This window comes from Callorhinus ursinus, unplaced genomic scaffold (genome assembly GCF_003265705.2).
Source record: "Callorhinus ursinus isolate GAN/ISIS: 27379988/994484 unplaced genomic scaffold, GSC_fseal_2.0 scaffold129, whole genome shotgun sequence".
NCBI lineage: Eukaryota > Metazoa > Chordata > Mammalia > Carnivora > Otariidae > Callorhinus > Callorhinus ursinus.
The window spans coordinates 579,578-601,061 of record NW_027397191.1 but is presented as its reverse complement, the minus strand read 5'-3'; the positions used below and the strand labels follow the sequence as shown (position 1 = coordinate 601,061).

Genomic DNA, 21,484 nt, shown 5'->3' with positions numbered 1-21,484 from the left:
AGTAATCAAGACTAAAAAAAAAAAAGACCATAGAAAGAGATTCCTAGATAACCCAGATCGTGAAGTCAGTAGATGAATATTTTAACATAACTGTGATAAGTTTGTTGAAAAATATGGACCAAAAAAAAAAGCATTCATGAGAGTTTCACCAGAGACTTAAAATGTAAAAAAAAAAAAGTAGAAATGAAAAGTAAAATAACTGAAAAAAACTCAGTCTGAGTTTAACACTGTAACAGAGAGAAGTAGGAAAAAAAACAACAATAACTGTAATACCAAGAAAGAACAAGATGGAGACAAATTATGGACATAACCACATACAGGTCAAACGCAATTGGTTTCAGATACAAATGATTAGGGTATTAGAAGGAGAAGTGGGGGCGCCTGGGTGGCTCAGTTGGTTAAGCGACTGCCTTCGACTCAGGTCATGATCCTGGAGTCCCGGGATCGAGTCCCACATCGGGCTCCCTGCTCGGCAGGGAGTCTGCTTCTCCCTCTGACCCTCTTCCCTCTCGTGCTCTCTATCTCTCATTCTCTCTCTCTCTCTCTCTCAAATAAATAAAATCTTTGAAAAAAAAAAGGAGAAGTGAGAAAGAATGGGGCAGAAGCAAAACACGAAAAGATAATTGCTTAGAATTTTCTAAAACCAATAAAAAACATCAACTAACATATTCAAGAATTTCAGAAACCCTAAAAAAGACATACTAAAAAATAAAACTGCATAAAGGTTTATTTTCTTAGACATGCTACCATAAGCATGATTCATAAAAGGAAAAAAGTCAATAAATTGGATTTCATCAAGACTGGAAACATTTGCTTTCTGAAAGTCCCTGTTATGAACATAAGACTACCTACAGACTGGAAGAAAATATTTGCAAACCATATATCTGACAAAAGACTCATAACTAGAATATATGAAGAACCCTCAAAACTCAACTGTAAAAACACAAATAATACAACTTGAAAATGGGTAAAAAATATAACTGCCATTTCACCACAGAGGAAAAAGGATGAATAAGGAATAAGCACGTGAAAATACGTTCAACATCACTAGCCGTTGGGGAGATGCCAGGAAATTCTGTGAGATGCTAAGACCATCGAGGATCCTATGGTTTATGGTTATGGCATGGAGCTTAGAGCTTAGTGGGGAAACTGGTAAAAGTATACTCTGCTCCTCTCCTGTTGGTGTTATTGGCTCATTGAAATGAGTTTTAGAACAAATAGCCACATCAAGAGGTACATGTCAGGAACCAGAAGCTAGATCATTCTGATAGTAAAAAGGCCACAACTTCAAGACCAACAATCAAAATCGCCCCACGATTAAGCTTATAAGAATCCATTTCATTCACTGGACTCATTTGTCTATGCACAGGACAAACCAAAAATGTAAATAGGGACCAATGCAATCTTTCAGGTCTTTAATGAGAGTTTTATTGTTTGAAACCCTCCCAGGAAGCAGTATTGATTTGGGGTAACTGTTTTCGTAGTGCCCTGAACTTCATGTTGCCCTTCTAGCCATATGGCTCTTGCCCCGTGGGTCAAAGAGTCGATGTGGAGATTGTTTCCGTTGTTGAGTACATATGGTCCATACACCCAGAATCAGGGGAAATGACTACAGATTGGATCTGTGGGCCCCCTGGACCCACATAAGATAAACCTGAGTGAAAACAGAAAAATGTCATTAATGCTGCAAATCTCAACACTTAGTGGTTGACTAAGGAGTCAGAATCTCCAGGGAGAAAAAAGATGAGCTCAGAGCTAAGATCCAATAAACCTAAAAAAGGGGAATTCCTTCCCCAAGTACACAATTATTCAGATAAATGGTTGGAGGTACCATTGGAGAAATATAAGAGAAATACTCCTATATTTGTGGATTTATAGGAGATTTTTGCAGGATGCCGGCAGTCTCAACAACATAATTCTTCAGTGCCAATTCTTACTTCCACGAGACAAGTCACGTCCTCTGGGCCATCTCACGTTTAGGAAGTCAGTGATCCAGCCGCACAGAGTAAATCCATTTATAGTCTAATGAATTTCTAGCAAATTAAGTGTACTTACTGTAACTCATGATTTAGCCCCAATTTTAAAATAAGTAAACATTAAAGCATTCTCAGCTATTTAAACTAGAACATTAACTCCAAATCTGTTAGTAAATGCACATTGAGTAAATCACCTCAATGTAAAATGTTCTCCCTCCCTGGAAACCATTCCCACACATAATCGCTACGTTTCTAAAATTAAAGCAAATTCCTGCAGTTCTTTCAGTGTGAAAGCCATCCTCGGGAACCCCACCCCCCCGCCCCGTTTCACTTACAGTTGCTTCCCCAGGGCACACTGTGCTCTGATCCTTGGCAATGAGGGGGTTTAGGAATCGGGAGTGAGATCACAGTCAACCTCTTGCAACTGCTTCAGTTAAGATCCGCTCAACTGAGGGCTTCACTAGAGAGAAGAGGAGAATTTACTTCTGTCCTGGAAATCTCCATGGATTTTAAGGGTTTAGATCCACAGAACCATCTAAAACCACAAAAATGTCTCTATTCCAATTCTTGGGGTCCCGTTCTTTCCAAATAATCTCCAACGTTCCATTAAAAATAAAGCACGCAGGGCTCTGAACTCACATCACTTCTGACAGCAAAGGTATGGGGTTTTCCACTTCTCCAACTCTGACACCACTGGAGGTCCAATAATTCAAACCAGTTCTGACACTCACAACCCCAAGTTAGCATCAGACCCCACAGATTAAGGGGTTCAGTCCTACGAGATCACCCCACTTCAGACACAAATAACCAAGATGGGAGCCACCTGTACTTCTGATCGACTGGCTTTAAATTCAGGGCTTCCCACAAGCCCCTCCTCAGGTGTGTTAATTTGCTAGAATGGCTCACAGAACTCAGAAAAGCAGCGTATCTACTATGACTGGCTTAGTGTAAAGGACACAACTCGGGAACAACCACTTGGAAGTGATGCATACGGCAAGATATTAAGGGAGGAGGGGTGAGAGCTTCCCCCGGCCTCTGGGCACGCCTCCTCCCAGCTTGTCCATGTGTTCACCAGCCCGGAAGCTCTCCAAACCTCAGTCGTTTAGGTATATCTGGTTAAATCATTGGCTGCTGGTGATTAACTCAATCCCCAGCCTGTCTGCTTCTCTGGAGGTCATGATAAGGGGCTGAAACTTCCAACCCTCTAATCCTGTGGCTGGTTCCTCCTGCACCCAGCACCCATCTTGAAGCTCCTAGGCCCCAGCCGGGATCACCTCATTAGCATAATAAACTCAGGTATGATCGAAAGGAGCTTATTATGAATAATAAAAAGCTCTTTTCATTCCCATCACTCAGGAAATTCTTAGGGTATTAAAAGTTCTTGTGCCAGGAACCAGGTTCTAAGACCAAATATACATTTCTTACAGCACAATATCACAAGGGCTATGAATTTGATTTAGAATTTGATTCAGAAACCCACAGGATCATTCTCTGCAGCTTATTTTTTAATATTTAGCCCTACAATGATCAGAAATAAAAGATTCGCTTAGGACAATCTTTTATTTTTAAAAAAAATCTTGGTTCTCTGTTCACAATTTGAGTTGATTATTTGAAGCCTGGAGCTTGTGGTATTATTTATTTAGTTAGTTTGTTTGTTGTTTGTTTTTTATTAGTTTCAGAGGTAGACTTCAGTGATTCATCAGCTGCATCAAACACCCAGCGCTCATCACATCACGCGCCCTCCTTAACGCCCATCACCCGGTTACTTCCCCCATCCCCAGGCCTCCCCTCCAGCAACCCTCAGTTTGTTTCCTAGAGCTCAGTGTGTCTTATGGTTTGCCTCCCTCTCCATTTTCATCTTATTTTATTTTTCCTTCCCTTCCTGTAGTATTATTTATTTAAGTTCTCCAGAACGCTTGCAAGGATCTCTCCCAAACTTCAGACTTCGTGTCCCTGTGCTTACCATCCTGATCTATAGCAACAGAACTTTAATGCAAAGCTTCATTCCAGATACCACAGGAGGTAACTTAAGTTGCTTCTATTGACCCCTAAAGACTGTACTCTACCTGATGTGGAGAACAAAGGCAAAAAACAAAAAAAAAAATTTAAACTTCCTTGTAACTTACAGACTATTGAGAAGTACTTGAGATAGGCAGGGTGACCTTCCTCAAGGAGGTCAGCTGCCTCCATGGCTAGAAGCAAAAGGCAACCTTAGCTTGACTTTAGCTTGACCTCCAGGATCCTGTAAAAATCCCTTTGGAAACTTCCTCTATCTCTACCCACCCCAAAAGATATATGTTAGGAATTGTCCTCCAAGCATATGGCCCACTAATATACATCTGAAGGGTCTCATGACTAAGGATTTACTAGACAGTAGTAAATGACCTTTTCCTAACAATAGCTAACCCCCCTCAAGGTCCTGGAAACCTTGCTTCCAAACTCTTTAGAGATTTACGCTCTCCCTAACCCCCTCCCAACTTGAAAGTATATGATGGGCCACTCCTCACGACCCCAGTTCAGCTCTTTCTGCCCAGGGGTCCTGTCCCGTGCTTTAGTAAAACCACCCTTTTTTGCACCAAAGACGTCTCAAGAATTCTTTCTTGACTGTTCGCTCCTGAATCCCAACATTTCACATCATACCTAATTCCCATTCTCTAATGCTGCCCAATCTTTACAGGTTGTGGCTCAAGGCAGATAACCAAAATTAGGTCACCATATCTTTGAGGGTCAGATACCATTCCCAGTACCAATTACCATATGTAGAAGGCTTCCTAATTGCTAACAAAGTAATTCCTTTGGGGTCACTTAGATAAAGGAGTTATCAGGAAGGACTAGAAGATTCACAAGCTCATGAGAGTGCTTTATGCTGAGCTTCCAGAAGCAGCTCCCAGAACCACAGTGCAGAACCGACGTGACAAGGGATATGTCTGGGCTGCCTCATTCTGCCTTTGCTTGAGTCAGATTCTGGGGCCAGGGGACTGCTCCCAAAGCAACTAGAAAATTCTAGAACCATTTCCCTCTACTGTAGTTGGAAAACTGCTTTTGCTACTTTCAGTCCCGCGTTTTTACTGTATAGGAGCAGATCCAGGTTTAGGGAAGCCTGAAGCTTACACAGTCCAGAAGGTTCTCTTTAATAAATACAGAATAATAAATTAAAATTCGATATAATAATGAATATGTATTTAGAATTAGAGACGTAAAAACACAAATTACCTATTTCTAAAAGGAGATAAATATCATTATCACTACTGAATGTGGGCAGGATATGCTACTCTAAAATATGTCATTTTAAGGGATGCCAGGTGGCTCAGTCAGTTAAGCGTCTGAGTCTTAGTTTCCGCTCAGGTCGCGATCTCAAGGTCATGAGATCAAGTCTCACACTCAGCAGAGAGTCTGGTTAAGTCTCTTTCTCCCTCTCCCTCTGCCCCTCCCCCATCGTTCTCTCTCTGTTTCTAACATAAATAAATAAATCTTAAAAAATATGTCAGTTTGGTACAAGGATTATTTTTAGTTGAAGACAAATGAGAACCAGCAGATGCAGGAAAAGTTCTCTGCCCTCCCCTTTTCTGTCTAAAAGCAGGGCATGTATTTTTCCCTTGTGAAGGTGTCCCCTCTCCTACACCAGGAAGAAAGAGCTGCTCTTTTCACAGGAGACAGACTGAGCATTGAGATGAGTCTACATAAGCCAATCTTTTTATTGAAATAGCCCTTATATTCTATCAGTTTCTTCCATGTACTTCCTAGTCACTTCTCCACAATTTATTGTCGCTTGAAGCCCAGACAGCCTTATCTTTATTAAAATAATATATAAGCTTCTGAGTCTAGGCTTCTTTGAGTTTCACTTCTTTTCTCAGAACTCCGACGCACTAAAATATTAATAAAAATTGTATGCCTTTTCTCCTGTTAATCTGTCTTCTGTTAATTTAATGTATATGCCCTCCATTACTGAACGTAAGAGGATAGAGGACAATATTGTCCTCCCTGACATCACAAAATCTAAAAAAATAATATATCATTTTAAAATTAACTGCCTGACACACATCTCTGCTCTCTGTTCCTACTTTGTGGATGAGAGCTCCTTAGTTACTTTTCCTTTTTTTTTTTTTTAGTGTAAAAATAATTTCATGTTATAATTTCTTATAGAGAGGATAGAGAGATAATTGAATCTGTCCTTCAGTATGGCGTGGTTGATCAAATTTTACCTGTTATAAGTTAATAGAAATAGTTTAGAAATTTCCTATTGCTTTCACAACTCATTATTAGGAAGGCTTATAAATATTTACTATTGTTTCACATTTGGGAAAAACCTGTGTTCATTTCCATTTTTACATGTTTTATAAGATTTGGGGGATATTTCAAGTTTTCTTGTGAGTAACATAACATAATAGCACTTCATTAATCATTTTCTCATTGATGTCCCATGTATATATTGTAGCGACATTTTACTACTTTTATGTTAGCTTCATTGATGTCAGCATTGTCTTCAAATACTAAGAATTCAAATCACTTTCAAATATGCTTTGATTCATGTCTTTTTGTTAATTGGAAAATCAAAAAAAATTCAAGATCATATTCACTATTTCTATTCATATTTTATCTGAAGAAAATATGATTTCAATGATTTCTGTACTCAGACTTACTGGTTGTTTTTTGTTTGTTTGTTTTTTCCCCCCAAGATTTCATTAATTATTTTGCCTGACAGCTTTTCTGTAGGTATTTTCTAATAAACAAATTCAGGGGCACCTGGGTGGTTCAGTCGGTTAAGCGTCTGCCTTCCGCTCAGGTCATGATCCCAGGGTCCTGGGATGGAGCCCCACAGTGGGCTCCCTGTTCACTGGGGAGTCTGCTTGTCCGTCTCCCTCTGCCCTTCACCCCTGCTCATGCTCTCTTGCTCTGCTCTCTCTCAAATAAATAAGTAAAGTCTTTAAAAAATAATAATAAACAAATTCAAAGATGACAATGGAAAATGCTCTTTGTCTCTACACCTCAAGGATCTATAATTTCTCAATTGTTTTACTTGACCATTGCAAGGCATCTTTCCAAATGACAGCTGAGCTTTATCAACTCTTTGAAAAAATTCTTTGTATTCATTTGTGTTGGGATTCTCTTTTACAGCCCTGAAAATACACCCCGTCATTCACTGGGGGTCCTTACAGTGACCACGTCCTTGTATTCTGAGGCTTGAGCCGAGGTACCATGGCTTCCCCACATCCGTGAGGGGCTGGCGTCCTCAGGAACCTTCACGCCCTGCCCTGCACCTTACAGCTCGATGTGGTGAGTCAGCAGAGTCAGAGGTCAGTGTGTGCCCGACACCAGGAGGCCGAACGATAACCAACCTGTACATACGAATGACTGTGAGCCACAGAACCTGTCCCTAAACCCGCTTTCTTTTAGCCAGGTGACAGAAAGTATCACAGCTACCTCACTACCAATGGCATGAGAATTATGTCGGAGTATGTCAGACGGGAGGGGGCCCCGAGGGGGAGGGCCCCAGGCCCATGGCCACGAGGGTTCTTGGCTTTGTGTGAGAGAATTCAAGGACAAGCCTGTAGAGAAAGGGACAAAGATTTATTAACGATAGAAGGAAGAAAGGAGCTACTTCACTGACCAAGTACTGGTCTTTCCTCCCAGAGAAGGAAGAAGACCCCCCCCTTTACCTCTAACAAAGGGTTTTATAAGTTTTTTTAAAAATTAGCTAATTGTATAAGGAGGGGCTTACTCTTTAACTTTGGTTTATCATTATATTGGGCAGTTTTTCCGTTCTCTTAGGGTCATGGAATTACCCACAAGGAGCAATTTTAAGAATGTCCAGCTTTGTGGCTTTTACTGCCTGAGGGAGCGCAGTCTTGTGGTTTTCCCTAAATCACACCTTGTGACATTTTTTATGACCAGCTGACTTTTAGGTTAAGGGTCAACCTAAAACCAAAATGGCTGTACTTTGGTCAACTTATCCCCCTAATCCCCTTTCCCTCCTGCCTCAAGAGGGAAGTTGGAGTGGAAATGCCTTAACTAATTACAGATTAGATACTTTTTTTGACATTTTACAAAAACATGATGTTTATGGGCACACATTGCTAGGATCCTTCTCAGAGTCTTGGAAGGTGCCTGTGCCAGTGAGGGACTTACGAAGATCAAGTTTGATCAGCTTCATGCTAAATCCACTGCTGACATTCTCCTGAAGCCAACCGCACCAGCAAAACTGTTTATTACAAATTTAGCTAAAATCTGAATCAAGAATTCTGCTTTACAGGCAAGATCGAATAGCTTTTAGAAATCAAGAACTAGAAAAGCCATAATAAATACAAAAAAATCATCTGTGTAAAATATCAAAGTGCTACTAAAGCAACAAAGACAAAAAAGTTAATCTGTATTCAGTTTAATATTCCACGGAATGAAGAAGTGTGAAGTGAGCTGAGGTTGCTTTTTCTCCCTGGGAACTATGCTGATTCTGGATGCCAGCAAGAGGCTGATAACTTATCTTTAGCTGGTAAAAGGACTGATAGTAGGGAATAAAGGGGAAAAAAACCCCAGAAATTTGTCATTCTTCTTTAGCGAATGTGACAAAAAATGAATCGAGGGCCTGAAATACAAGGGAGTTTTCCCCTCAAGGTATTTGACAAGCGTTTAAGTTAAGAAGGGAAGGAAATTTAAAAGGTTTGTCCAACACCTCTGAAAAACACAGCTGAATTTTCAACAATCTTAGGGTACGGAGGAGTTAGTTCAGAGTTGAAGACTAACCCAGAGGTTACTGTACTAGTCTATCAGTAGAAAGACCTCAAGAACAGGAATAATGAGGGACACCTGGGTGGCTCAGTCAGTTCTGTGTCTGCCTTTGGCTCAGGTCATGATCCCGGGGTCCTGGGATGGAGTCCTACATTGGGCTCCCTGCTCAGCGGGTCTCAAAGGACCCTATATTTTTCTCCATCTTTGGCCATTAAAACATTTCTACATCATACATTAATGTCCATTTGTCCTTATATAACACTAGATTTCTTTCTATGAGAGAGATTCCAAGGGGTGACAGCACAAAGTTGAGAATATGTAGTTTTTAAAAGTCATTGCTGGATATTTTTCCCCAGAGAGCCTTTAACACTGTGAATTTCCACTGGTAATCTGTGAGTAGCCTTTTTCCTTCATTCTCATTAGCAATAGAATTCAATTCTCCTTTTGCTTCCAGGCCAGTGAGTATGAAGAGTTTTATCATTGTTATTTTAATATATACTTCTCTACTTGAGAATTGGGTCATATTTTCTTATACTGGTCATTTGGACTTGCTTAATCTCTACATTGTTAATTCCTATAATTTGTCATTTTCCTATTGGGCTACTTGTGTGTGGTGGGGGGTTCTTCAAATTTGTTAAAAGCTTATGGTTTTGTCTATTTAATGGGTCCTGATATTTTTTCAGAATTATAAATATATGTCTTCCAAATCTATTTGTCTGGAAAAGAAACTGAAATGAGCCTGCGTGTTATAGTACATAAATAATAAATATATATTCTGGCTGGAATAAACATGGCTATATAAAAAAAAATTAAACCTTGCAAGGCAATCTATGCAATCTTGAGTTCAAGAAGAGCTTAGTAATTAAACTTAGAAATTTTAAAATCCATGAAAGATAAGGTGGATATATTGGCTCTATGTTAATTTTTAAGATTACTTTATGTAAAATGTATTATAAACCAAGCTAATAAGCAATTTTCTTAAGATAAATTAAATAGAGGTCTATTTAGAGAATTTACACATGGAATAAAGAATTCCTTCCTGACGGAATTAACTGCGTGCTTTTAGAGAACTCAGTGAGTAGCTGATAAAAGTAAATGAATCCTAATTCAACAGCACGAAGTCAAATTTTCTTGGATACTTTAGTCCCCGTTGTCATTACTTCTGTCTTAGAAAAAGTTGAGGATTTGGTCTCTAGAGGAAGTTTGCTGAGCAAATCAAGAGCAAAGAGAAATATCACTTCAAAAATCTCTTTCCTTCCCCATTGGGTATGTGGCTAATTGTTATAAACTATGGGGGAAGACTTTTGCAATTCAGTGTTTGAGATTTCCGCCAGGAACCAAAATAAACACCAGTATTGATAGAGAAAGTACACCATACATACTTCTATCCATTTTGCAAAACTGGTTAGGAAAAACCCTCTGAAAATAGTAGCTGATGCCCTCATTCCAAGGGACGTGATACCCGAACACCACATTCTGTGACACTTGGTCCTTATCTTCCAGCTCTAACTCTGAATGGAACCTCAGGACTTACATGGAGTGTAACTAAAAGAAGCTGAATGAATGTCATCAAACCAGTTACACAACTAAGTAACCTATGAAGATGTCACTGTATCTGTGAACTTTAATTCTATTTGAGTCGAACCTTCTTGGACACAGAAATAAGTGGATCTATCTCCAATGCTTAAAATGGAGGTAAGTAGAATACATTTCAAAAAATTACTAAATTTGGGGCACCTGGGTGGCTCAGTCATTTAAGCATCTGCCTTCAGCTCGGGTCATGATCCCAGGATCAGGCGTCCTGGGATCGAGTCCTGCATCAGGCTCCCTGCTCAGGGGGGAGTCTGCCTCTCCCTCTGCCTGCCATTCCCCCTGCTTGTGCTCTCTCTCAAATAAATAAAATGTTTTAAAAAAATGAAAAAAATTACTAAATTTATTTAGTATTACTTAGTAATATACTTATATACTTAGCATACTATAATCCTATAATATACTTGTATGCCAAGTATAATATTACTTATACTTAGTAAAATTTGAGTGTTCGAAGCACTCATTTCATAGACCATTTATATTTCATCTCAGCAAAGACCAAATTATCTGCTAGGAAAAATATGATTCATTCCACTTTAGCTTCTATGAAACTTTATATATAATAGTATTTTGAATATGTTGTAATCTCTGTGGAAAATAAGAACTGTAGTGCAGGTCAGTCTTAGGTGCTAACCCTTAGTCTCCTACTTACTAGCTCTAAGATCTTGGGCAAGTAACTTCTCTGAGGACATAAATTCAGTCTGCTGGCAAAATTAATCGTTCATAAACAGGAAAAACTTTTTTTTTAACAAACTTCTTTGTAAGTTATGCCAAACCAAGCTATAATACGTTAGCTGTGTGAAAAATTACTCCTAATATTCTTCCTTATACTCCAGCCAGAAGATGACATCTATGGGATATCTGGAAGCTTATCTCTTAGGCATATGAGATAATTCGAGAAAACTTAAAAGTAAACAGTTCTTATGCTGATGGGAAATATCAACCCCATAACATTACAAAAGATAAAACTGACCTCCAAAGCCATTAACTTACTTGCCCAAGTATACAACGACTTACTGGCAGGTTTGGGACTAAAATTCTTGTTACCTCTCTTCTCTTGATACTCTGTCCATACTGTAGCTCATAGAGATGCTTCTAAGACTCTGTTAAATCTTATCTTTTTTAATGTTCAAGCTCAGATAGGGGATGGGAGAATTCAACCAAGAGATGACAGATAAAAGGTCAACCTATGTACAGGTTTAAAAGGACATGATGGTATGTATTCATCTGGGCAAATATTCAGAACTATGGGTTAAGATATTCTAAGAGGATCACAGATAAGGTTTGCTAATATCCCATCAGCAGCTTCTAAAATGCTCCTTCTGTTAACTTAGGTTTCAACCCAGATGTGTTCCCTTTCTGATCCCCTTGGTATCTCACAAAATCAGAATGTTCTGTTTTGCTGCCCAGTTGAACGCTTGCCACTCAAAATGAGAATAACATTACCATGAAAGGCAGCCAGTAGGGCTTTACTCAAAAGCAGAGCAATCTACTCAGTGATCTTCAAGGTATTAGCCACAAGGGCAAGCAACTGACATATGCGTAAATGGGAAAACAACCAGGAGAGTATCTAAATTCAGACATGCAGATAAGAACTTCTTAGATTTCTGTTTGTTTGTTTTAGATGTTAACAAATACTTCAGTCCTAACACTGAGAATATGAATCAGAATTCAAACTACTTAACGCCTCTAGGAGGAATTACTGCACTGGGGTCAGATGGAGATCCTGTTTAGAGAAGGGTATGTTTCGGGAGGAAACTTTGGTACAGCGGCACTGAAGAGATCAACACAGTTGGGGAGAAAGTCTGTGAGATTGAGGCTGGAAATGCGTGGGCAGGAAAATAACGAATTTTGAGACAATGAAAGTATATCAGAATTGAAATACACAGTGGCCTTGAAACATAACTAACTACCAGGCTTTCTACGGTATGATCTACTTTAAGAAAATACTGAGGGAGCAAAGGAGGTAAGAAGACATTTTTAAAACGTGAAGATACTCTAAAATTTTAGGAAGCATGCTATAAGATTTTATATTAACTTTTAAAAAACAAGCAATAAAAACATCTCATCAAGTAAAAAATTCTCCTGTGAATTGAAACTTATATTTAGCTTTACAAATTGGATGAGCTAGAAGAGTTTATAAAGTTACCATTCAAAGCCAGAGATGAGATGCATTTCCATACTTTCTTTCATTTTTTGAAAGATGGACAAGCTTCCTGCGCTGCTCAACTTTTGTTTTCAGTTAATTACCCAATTACTTAAAAAATTATAGACTTGCTACCAGTTGTGCTATTTTGAGGTATTTAAACCAATTGTCTTTCTTGCTGGTGAAAAACTCCCTAGAATGATTTCAAATCATAGGGGCCAAATGTCCCCTGTTGCAAAATTTTAATTCAATTCATGAGGTTCAGCTTCTGTGGATGTGGGATGAACTAATAACCCAGAGCTCACTCACGGGCTCTCTCCTTCGGTCTCCCACACTCACATATACACACACCTCTCCCTCAGATCATAGTCCAATTTTCTAGCAAACAAATTTGCTGATCCAATATGAAATATATTATAGTTATATGTATTTTTAAATAATTCCTCCCTAAAGGAATCTACCTTTTATTTCCATAAGAATTGACTTGAGTCTTTCCTACTAAGTAAAACTAGGTAATAGAAACGTTAATGGAATAATGACATTTTTATATTGGTACTGCAGCATATAAACTGGGCATTTACAAATCACTTTCATATTTAAATACATTCCACTGAAGGATAAGTAGTGAGCCAACTCTGTGTCCAGCCCTCGGTTTTCACTCTGTCTCTATCAGCGAAATTCATCAAGAAGCACTCCTGAGAAAGGGCAATGCACTTTTACAAAATTCAGTTCTATGTAGTTTGACATATTTAAAAGCAGAGGTAAACTGAAGTTGCTTAATTTTACTCAAAAGTCCCTCACTTTATGAAATAATCCACTGTTAAGAAAGAACAATCTTTGTCTCCTTACAACATCATTCACGCCCGTTTTCAAAACTGGAGTTGCCGGTTGTTTTCCATTCCTCTAGAAACACAGTAGAATGTTTACATGTGTGTAACAGAAACAGACCAGGAGAGAATAGGCAAAGGTGATACCTTGAAGTCAAAAGCTTTCAGGCAAGAAAACTGAAAATCACATATGCTTATAATCTTTTCATAATTATAAAATGCCATCAATTGCCAGATGCTTAGCCTTGATTATGACAGCTTTTTGGCCAAACAAGATGCAACACCACCATCTAAAACATAGTTCTTTGAAAATGCCAAATACATCTGAAAGTCTGCTACATAATGACAAAGAGAAAAAAAAGAGGTACCAACTGTAGCACTTTTTAATGGAAATAGATAACAAGCTCTGGGCCCGCTCTGCTGGAGGGGGGAAGGGCAAGCTCTGAGGATTTGCTCCCCCCTCCCCCGCCCAAGCTGTTTTTTAAGCTTTCTGCAACAGTTACTAAACTCATACCTGTTTTGTGTTCTTGAGGCTTTAGCATTCTTTAAAAAGACTTAATTATCTAGAACCAAGACAGGAAAGAAGGATGGTAAGACTTAACATGAAAATCACATAGGCTACATTTAAGTTTTGTTTGACAGCCCTCAGTTAGATATTAGCTAATCAAACTGTATAGATTTTCCTTCCCCAAATAAACTGCTGGTACTGTACTTGGCTTGGGATGGGGATTTTAGAGCAGAGCTGGAAGACAGCCTACTGACTCAATGCCCTCACAGGGTCTCACATGAATAAAAGCTGAAAGAAATAATGAAAATAAAGTAATAAGGTAAAAATAAAAATCTGAAAATCAAAGGAATAATAAACTGATATGTAATTCATCCTGATACCCTCTGTGGGCTTGCATCTGGTTTGGCGACTGCACACACAAAAGCCTTCTTTCTGAGGAGGAAACAATTGCAGGCATTGAGGTGCAGAATCCAGAAAGAAGGGTCATGCTGAGTTCATGAAGCCTTGGAGCCCACTTGGCGTTGATGAAGTTGTCCTTTGATTTGAATTCATACCAAAATAAAACTATTTCCATAAAGAATATTTTAAAAATTATACCATGACAAGGGAAACTTACTTTTTAAAAACTCCTAGACATGAAGATGAGTCTAAGTGTTGGAAATCATAAACTCATGAATACCTGTTGCTATATTTTTAATGTACATACATATATCCCCGAAATACCATAAACTCCTCTACACTAAAAGCTATCTCTGATGTTTCTTTGGATCCTCAGGGTCTAACACACTTCTGTCCACAGAGGAAACACTCCGTAAGTTGAAGAATTATGTACCCATTTAATTTTTTGAGTAGCTAGACTGTGCTGTGAATTGCTACTAGGGTCATAAGATGAAGCAAAGGTGGATCCTATTTTCAAGGAACTATCAGAGGCTTGGAGGGTACGGATGACATGTACAATATATGTGAATATAAGATATATACAAGATACATAAAGTAATGAGACAAACCGAAAAGAAGAAAGTGTTACAGTAAAGCTACAGACAAAATTCGACTGGAAGTTCAAAGGAAAGAGTTCAGTAAATGTGAAAGGCGCATGAAGGAGTCAGGATCTGAGGATCAGATCAGTGATAGAAAACAATTGAGTCAGGGGTGGCTGGTTGGTTCAGGTGGTAAAGCATGTAACTCTCAGTCATGAGGTGTTGCATTCAAGCCCCATTCCGGGACCGGAGCCCCTTTAAAAAAAAAAAAAAAAAAAAGGAAAGAAATTGAGTCAGTGATGTGACGTTATTTTGGAAACAAATATGATAATAAAAGGAATTTGGCATGAAAAGAATTAGGTTTCCTGGAATACAAAAACGGTTGAAATTGTTTCAAGGTATTTTCTTCATGTTCATTCATGCAATATTATCTAACAACTCTGCTTTTCCTAGGGGGAAAAGAAACCCTTCTAAAACATTAAATGATATCACAATTATTTAATCTAAAGATATGTTTTTAAGAGTGGATAAACCTTTGAGGTTACTGTGTTTGGAAGATGAGCGAATGTACAAAAAAAAAAAAAAGATGAGCAAAACAGAATATAAGAATTTGGTGCTCTGAAGTCTATCGAACTTCTTCCCCTGATTGCTTTCTGGCCCAGTGTTATGCCCAACTGTACTCCAGCGCTTCCTGCTGGAGTACTGGTTTCCCCTTGGGCCCTCACTGACCACAGAAAGCCTGGGAGGATGTTACATATGACGTTACGGACGAACTAGAATGTTATATTGATGATAAAAGCAGTTTATTACTTTCGGTAAGTACCGAATCTCAGAGTGAGGGAGTCAGTGGATTAAGAAAGAATTTACGGATTCCCTCATTGCGTGATCCTCAGCACAAAGGGCTGTTTCGGTCTCAGGCTGAGCTCTAGAAAGAAACACTGGGTCAGGTCTAGGGCAGGTTGGGGGGGGCCACCGGCCCATGTGAAGGAGAAAACCCATCTGCTGTCCTTAGTGATGACATACCTCCTGTTTCACTCCTCAGTATCGTAGTTCGGTAGAACTTACACCTTATCCAAACAGGGGCACTTCTGAGAATGGAAGCTGCTTTCTCAGAAACAATCAGGACAGTGTGGGTGAACCCAGCAGTCCTGGGTAAACGGGGGCATTTCAGTCACCCCAATTACATGGACTTGAAGAGACCTGTTCAACAGTTGTGCAACTCAAAGAAGTTGGGAAGTAAGTGAAATCTCTTCCCTGGTGCCATTTTTACTATTTTTCCTGATTCTTCCATTCCTGGGCAACACTTTTTGGCCAACAAGATAATAAAATACCACCCCCCAGCGCATACACACGCATCTTTTAGAGAAGCTCCTCGTAGATTCAGACTTAATTGTAAGAAAGTATGAAGAGTTAAAAATATTTTCTTGTGAAGATTAGTACCCTCATGAGGATCAAATTCTCAAACTAAAGCATGGCCCATCTGAGAGTAAAATACAGAGAGTCCATTGATGAGTGGGGATATTTAAGAAAATACATCGCAAGAGTAATGTCTGCTTATTTCAATCAGAAAAAAAACAGTTAAACTTATACATAAAGCCTGTTTTACTCTCACCCAACCCCATTTCCCAGGGGTAACATTTTTTTTTCTCCTGTGTTCTTCAAGGTAACTTTTAATTCACATTATAGTACGTGTGTGTGTGTGTGTGTGTTATATGTGTGTGTATATATTCATATATATAACTTCTTTTTTTTAAGATTTTATTTATGTATTTGACAGAAAGCGGAAGAGCTAGAGAAAGCACAAGCAGGGGGAGCAGCAGAGAGACAGAGAAGCAGGGTCCCCACTGAGCCCGATGCGGGGCTCGATCCCAGGACCCCGGGATCATGACCTGAGCCGAAGGCAGACGCTTAACGACTGAGCCGCCCAGGCGCCCTTATAATTTCTTCTTTTAATTAATGGGATCATACTACACCAATGTTCAATAACTGCCTTTTTGCACTTAAAGATACACTTGAACATCATTTCATATCTATTTCTGCGACTATGTATCTCAACTTTATCAGTTGAGAGCAAGAGAGGGGATGCTTAGGGGAGACTAATAGTCCCTAGAATACATAAAACAAAGTTAAAATACACATTGCTAGCATTTTTGAAGAACAAGAATAATAATGAAAAATTTACATTCCAATATTGATAAAATAATGAAATAATTTTGAGTGTCCTGTTAAGATTTCTTTGGCATGAATTCATTTTTAGCCAGTAGAACGGACATATTCACACCTCTAGGAAATGCAGGACGCTGAGTAGCTTCTGCCCAAAGCACCTCAGAGCTTCCCTATCACGTCCATCCGTTCCCGATATGTCTATGTTTCTGCGGGCCAGGTACCATGCCGGACAATTTACACTAACAGTCACATGCCTACTTCACAACAGATGGTTACTATGATCCCTGTTATTCAGGTTGATGGTTTGGGGGTTAAGGAGGAAATGGGAAGCTTTCTATGGGCAACCTTAGGAAATTTCAAGTTCTAAAAACTTTAAGTAATTCCTCTTTGAGCACCTCAGAGGCCCTGAATCACTGAAGTTCCTTTCATCCACACTGCTCTGTTTCTGAGGGTCAGCGTCCAGATTGAAGGGTGTGCATCTATGCCTCAGATGAAGACAATTTAAAAAAGCATCACTATTTTCACCCTGCAGATGAAAAGCCTGAAGATCAGAGGATACGAAACAAGGGTAATGTGACTAACTGGGCAAAGTGTGATCCCAGGCCTGTCAGACTTCAAGATCCTTATTATTAAAAAATCCTAGGGCGCCTGGGTGGCTCAGATGGTTAAGCGTCTGCCTTCGGCTCAGGTCATGATCCCAGGGTCCCGGGATCGAGTCCCGCATAGGGCTCCCTGCTCCTTGGGAGTCTGCTTCTCCCTCTGCTTCTCTCTCTCTCTCTCTCTCTGTCTGTCATGAATAAATAAAAAAAATCTTTTAAACAAATAAATAAATAAATAAAAAATAAAAAATCCTATGTGAATTCTGAGCTTCTAAAAAGTAAAAGAACATATCTCCTTAAATTGTGTCTGATGACTTTCTAGATACTATCTACATTTTTTTCAGGGTGGGAGGGGTGAGATTTAAACAATTTTAACTAATTTGCACAAACAGGGAATCTCATTGGCATTAAGGAGAGAGTTAGAATAAATTCCAATGGCAGGAACTATGCAAGCTTCTTTTTTTAAAGATTTTATTCATTCATTCATTCATTCATTCATTCATTTAGAGTGAGTCGGGGGAGGGGGGGGCAGAAAGAGAGGGAAAGAAAGAAACTCAAGCCGCCTCTAAGCGTGTGTGGGCTGAGTCTCATGACCCTGAGATCATGACCTGAGCCAAAATCAAGAGTCAGTTGCTTCTTAACCCACTGAGCCGCCCAGGCGCCTCAGAACTATGCTGACTTCAACCCAAGAGGAGGTACCCAGGCAGAAAGAAGTGAGAACAATGAACTTGTAAAACAAAGGCCAAAGGACACATTCCATGAATGTGGAAACTGATGACATGCTTTAAAAGTTTTGAAATCCATTTTGCGAAGACACTGTTATAAACACAGAAACACTTTTGAAATACTTGGAAAGATATTTATATTTTTATCAATATATTTTTCACATTATTAATGCCATCAGTCTGTGATTTATATAAATTATTAACAAAGTGATGATAACCAACTGACAGTAAATATGCATTTGTAACTTACTGACCTTTTACGTTTCAGGGAACGAAGAGCTGAACCACTGATCATGAGCCAGGGGAATGAGAGTGTCCACCGGACTTCATCCTCCTCGGTTTCTCAGACCTACCAGGGCTGGAGCTCCCACTCTTTGTGGTCCTCCTGGCTTCCTACATCTTGACTATCTTCGGCAATCTGGCAATAATTCTTGTGTCTCACCTGGACCCCAAACTCCATTCCCCCATGTACTTTTTTCTTACCAATCTGTCACTCCTGGACCTTTGCTGCACCACAAGTACGGTTCCTCAGATGTTGGTAAACATATGCAGCACCAGGACAGTGATTCGTTAGGGTGGCGTGTGGCCCAGCTCTTCATTTCCTGGCCTTGGGCTCCACTGAATGTCTTCTCTTGGCCGTCACATCCTTTGATAGGTTTGTAGCTATTTGTCGGCCTCTCCATTACTCAGTTATCATGCACCAAAGGCTCTGCCTTCAGCTGGCAGCCGCATCCTGGCTTAGTGGCTTTGGCAACTCAGTGCTGCAGTCCACCTGGACCCTTCAGATGCCACTCTGTGGCCGTCGAGAAGTAGATCACTTCTGTGAAGTCCCTGCTCTGCTCAAGTTGTCCTGTGTAGACACAACAGCAAACGAGGCTGAACTCTTCTTTATCAGTGGGCTGTTTCTCTTTAATACCCGTGATACCAATCCTTATGTCTTATGCTTTTATTGTCCATGCAGTGTTGAGAATCCAGTCAGCTGAAAGGCATTTGGCACATGTGGCTCCCATCTGGTTGTGGCATCACTGTTCTATGGTACAGCTATCTACATGTACCGGCAACCACCATCCCCTGCCTCCAAGGACCGGGGAAAGATGGTGTCCCTCTTCTATGGGATCATCACACCACGCTGAACCCCCTCATATACACACTTAGAAACCAAGACATAAAGGAAGCATTTAAGAGGTTGATTGTGAGGGTCTTTTTATTTAAGAAATAGGAATGCCCAAATGATAGGCTTTCTTAAAGACTTGAGGTTTATGCATTTTAATAATTTAATTGTCTCCACGTTACCTTATTCTCACTACTCTTAGAAAGAACTATTATGGTGATCTTCCTCAAATAAAATGTCATTGATAGAAAATTTATTTTCAACTGCCCAAATATAGTCATTTTACGAGGCCCAAGAACTGGTCTACTATGATCCCCTGAAATAGTGTGACCTTAAAATATTTAATATCTCAAGGTTTATACCCCTGGTTTGTGTACTTGAGGGAGAGTTAGAGTCCTGTGAGACTAGAATAAAAGCGTAGTAGACAAGACATTTTTATACACATGCAAATACATCCACACACACTCAACCCACAGTCAACCCAAATACATCCACACAGGCTCAACCCACACTTCTGTAGGAAATTTGACAGAAGTCCATAAAACCATTCACAGCCCCCTCCTCTTAACTGTAGATACAAGGTTAACGGCCCCAGCTTAAATTATTAGCACTATCCCCACAGGGTGCGAAAATCCACAATAATTTTTATTCCGCTGTTTCACTAGATCTTCTATTCTCCTGCTTCTCTACTTTCCACTTCTAAATTAAACTGTCCTATTCTAGTCCATCTACCAAAGAAAACTGTAGCTACATTTTAGCCCTGAATCAAATAGATGTTTTTTGAAAAAAAGCTTTTCATGATTCTCTTACTGTCTATATTCTCTCTCTCCTTTTAAATCCTAAAGCACTTATAGTCTAAATCATGAAAATAGCACATCATATAATGATGTCCATTACTTGTCTAATGCTCTTTTCTCGTGCAAGAAGCAAAGCTTATTAATTCCACGTGGGTTCCCCTGAGGTAGAAAAGACTGTAATTGATATTAATTCCACATGGCCTTCAGAGCTCATCAAAGGGCTGAGGAAAACACCTAGAGCTGTGAGTTGGCTATTTGGTTGATTTTAGGATTTACGATTGTCACATTGTAATCATTTTAACTGCCTCTTCACTATCCTTCTTTTCCCAATTTTATCCTTCTACTAAATATATCATAAAAACAGAAAATACAGTAACTAAGAAATGCGATTAGCACGTTTCTTCTTAAGATCTTCCAATCACAGGGGCGCCTGGGTGGCTCAGTTGGTTGAGCGACTTCCTTCGGCTCAGGTCGTGATCCTGGAGTCCCGGATTCGAGTCCCGCATCGGGCTCCCTGCTCGGCGGGGAGTCTGCTTCTCCCTCTGACCCTCTTCCCTCTCGTGCTCTCTCTCTCTCATTCTCTCTCTCTCAAATAAATAAAATCTAAAAAAAAAAAAAGATCTTCCAATCACAGCATACATTTCTGCCTCAGGGTAATTACAACACAACACAACGGATCTTAAAACTTGTAAAAAAAAAAGTATCAGAACCACCGGGAGGGCTTTAAAATCCACACCCTACCCCTAGATTTTCTAAGGTCTGGGTGAGGGAGGGGGTTGGAAATTTGCATATCTAATGAATATCTAATGAATGCCTAGGTAACGTTGATCAGGGGACCACACTTTAAAGACTGCTGGGCTAATATTTAAAATAAATGAAGATGTTTTGCTGAGTTCCTATCTTTTTATCTCCATCGATGAGAAGTCTAATTAAAAAGGAAAATGGAAGCAAAACACTAAAAGAATAGATTGAAGTATGAGAGGACATTCCCCAAAGAAAATACATTCATATTTTGAAGTCTGAATAAATAATATACTGGACTTCCAGAGATAAATTTTGATATGATCTCAAAGTCAATGTCAGTGACCTTAAAGAATTGTGAGGCATAGGGCGCCTGGGTGGCTCAGATGGTTAAGCGTCTGCCTTCAGCTCAGATCCTGATCCCAGAGTCCTGGGATCGGGTCCCGCATCGGGCTCCCTGCTCCTTGGGAGCCTGCTTCTCCCTTGCCTCTCTCTCTCTCTCTCTCTGTCTCTCATGAATAAATAAATAAAATTAAAAAAAAAATTGTGAGGCATAGCAGTGAAATCAGAGTGATGGAAATTGAGGTATTTTGCAATT

At 39.5% G+C, this 21,484-nt stretch overlaps 1 long non-coding RNA gene and 1 pseudogene across 1 annotated transcript in view; both read left to right on the top strand.

Moving 5' to 3' along the window:
• Positions 1–10,350, top strand: part of LOC141371922 (uncharacterized) — a 51,189-nt gene extending 40,839 nt beyond the window's left edge. The window contains exons 2-3 of the long non-coding RNA XR_012377270.1: positions 7,092–7,250; positions 10,203–10,350. This is a non-coding gene — a long non-coding RNA (uncharacterized lncRNA). The remainder of the gene's footprint in view (positions 1–7,091; positions 7,251–10,202) is intronic.
• Positions 10,351–18,530: 8,180 nt separating this feature from the next.
• LOC112838410 (olfactory receptor 2B2-like) lies at positions 18,531–19,456 on the top strand (annotated as a pseudogene).
• The last annotated feature ends 2,028 nt before the right edge of the window (positions 19,457–21,484 follow it).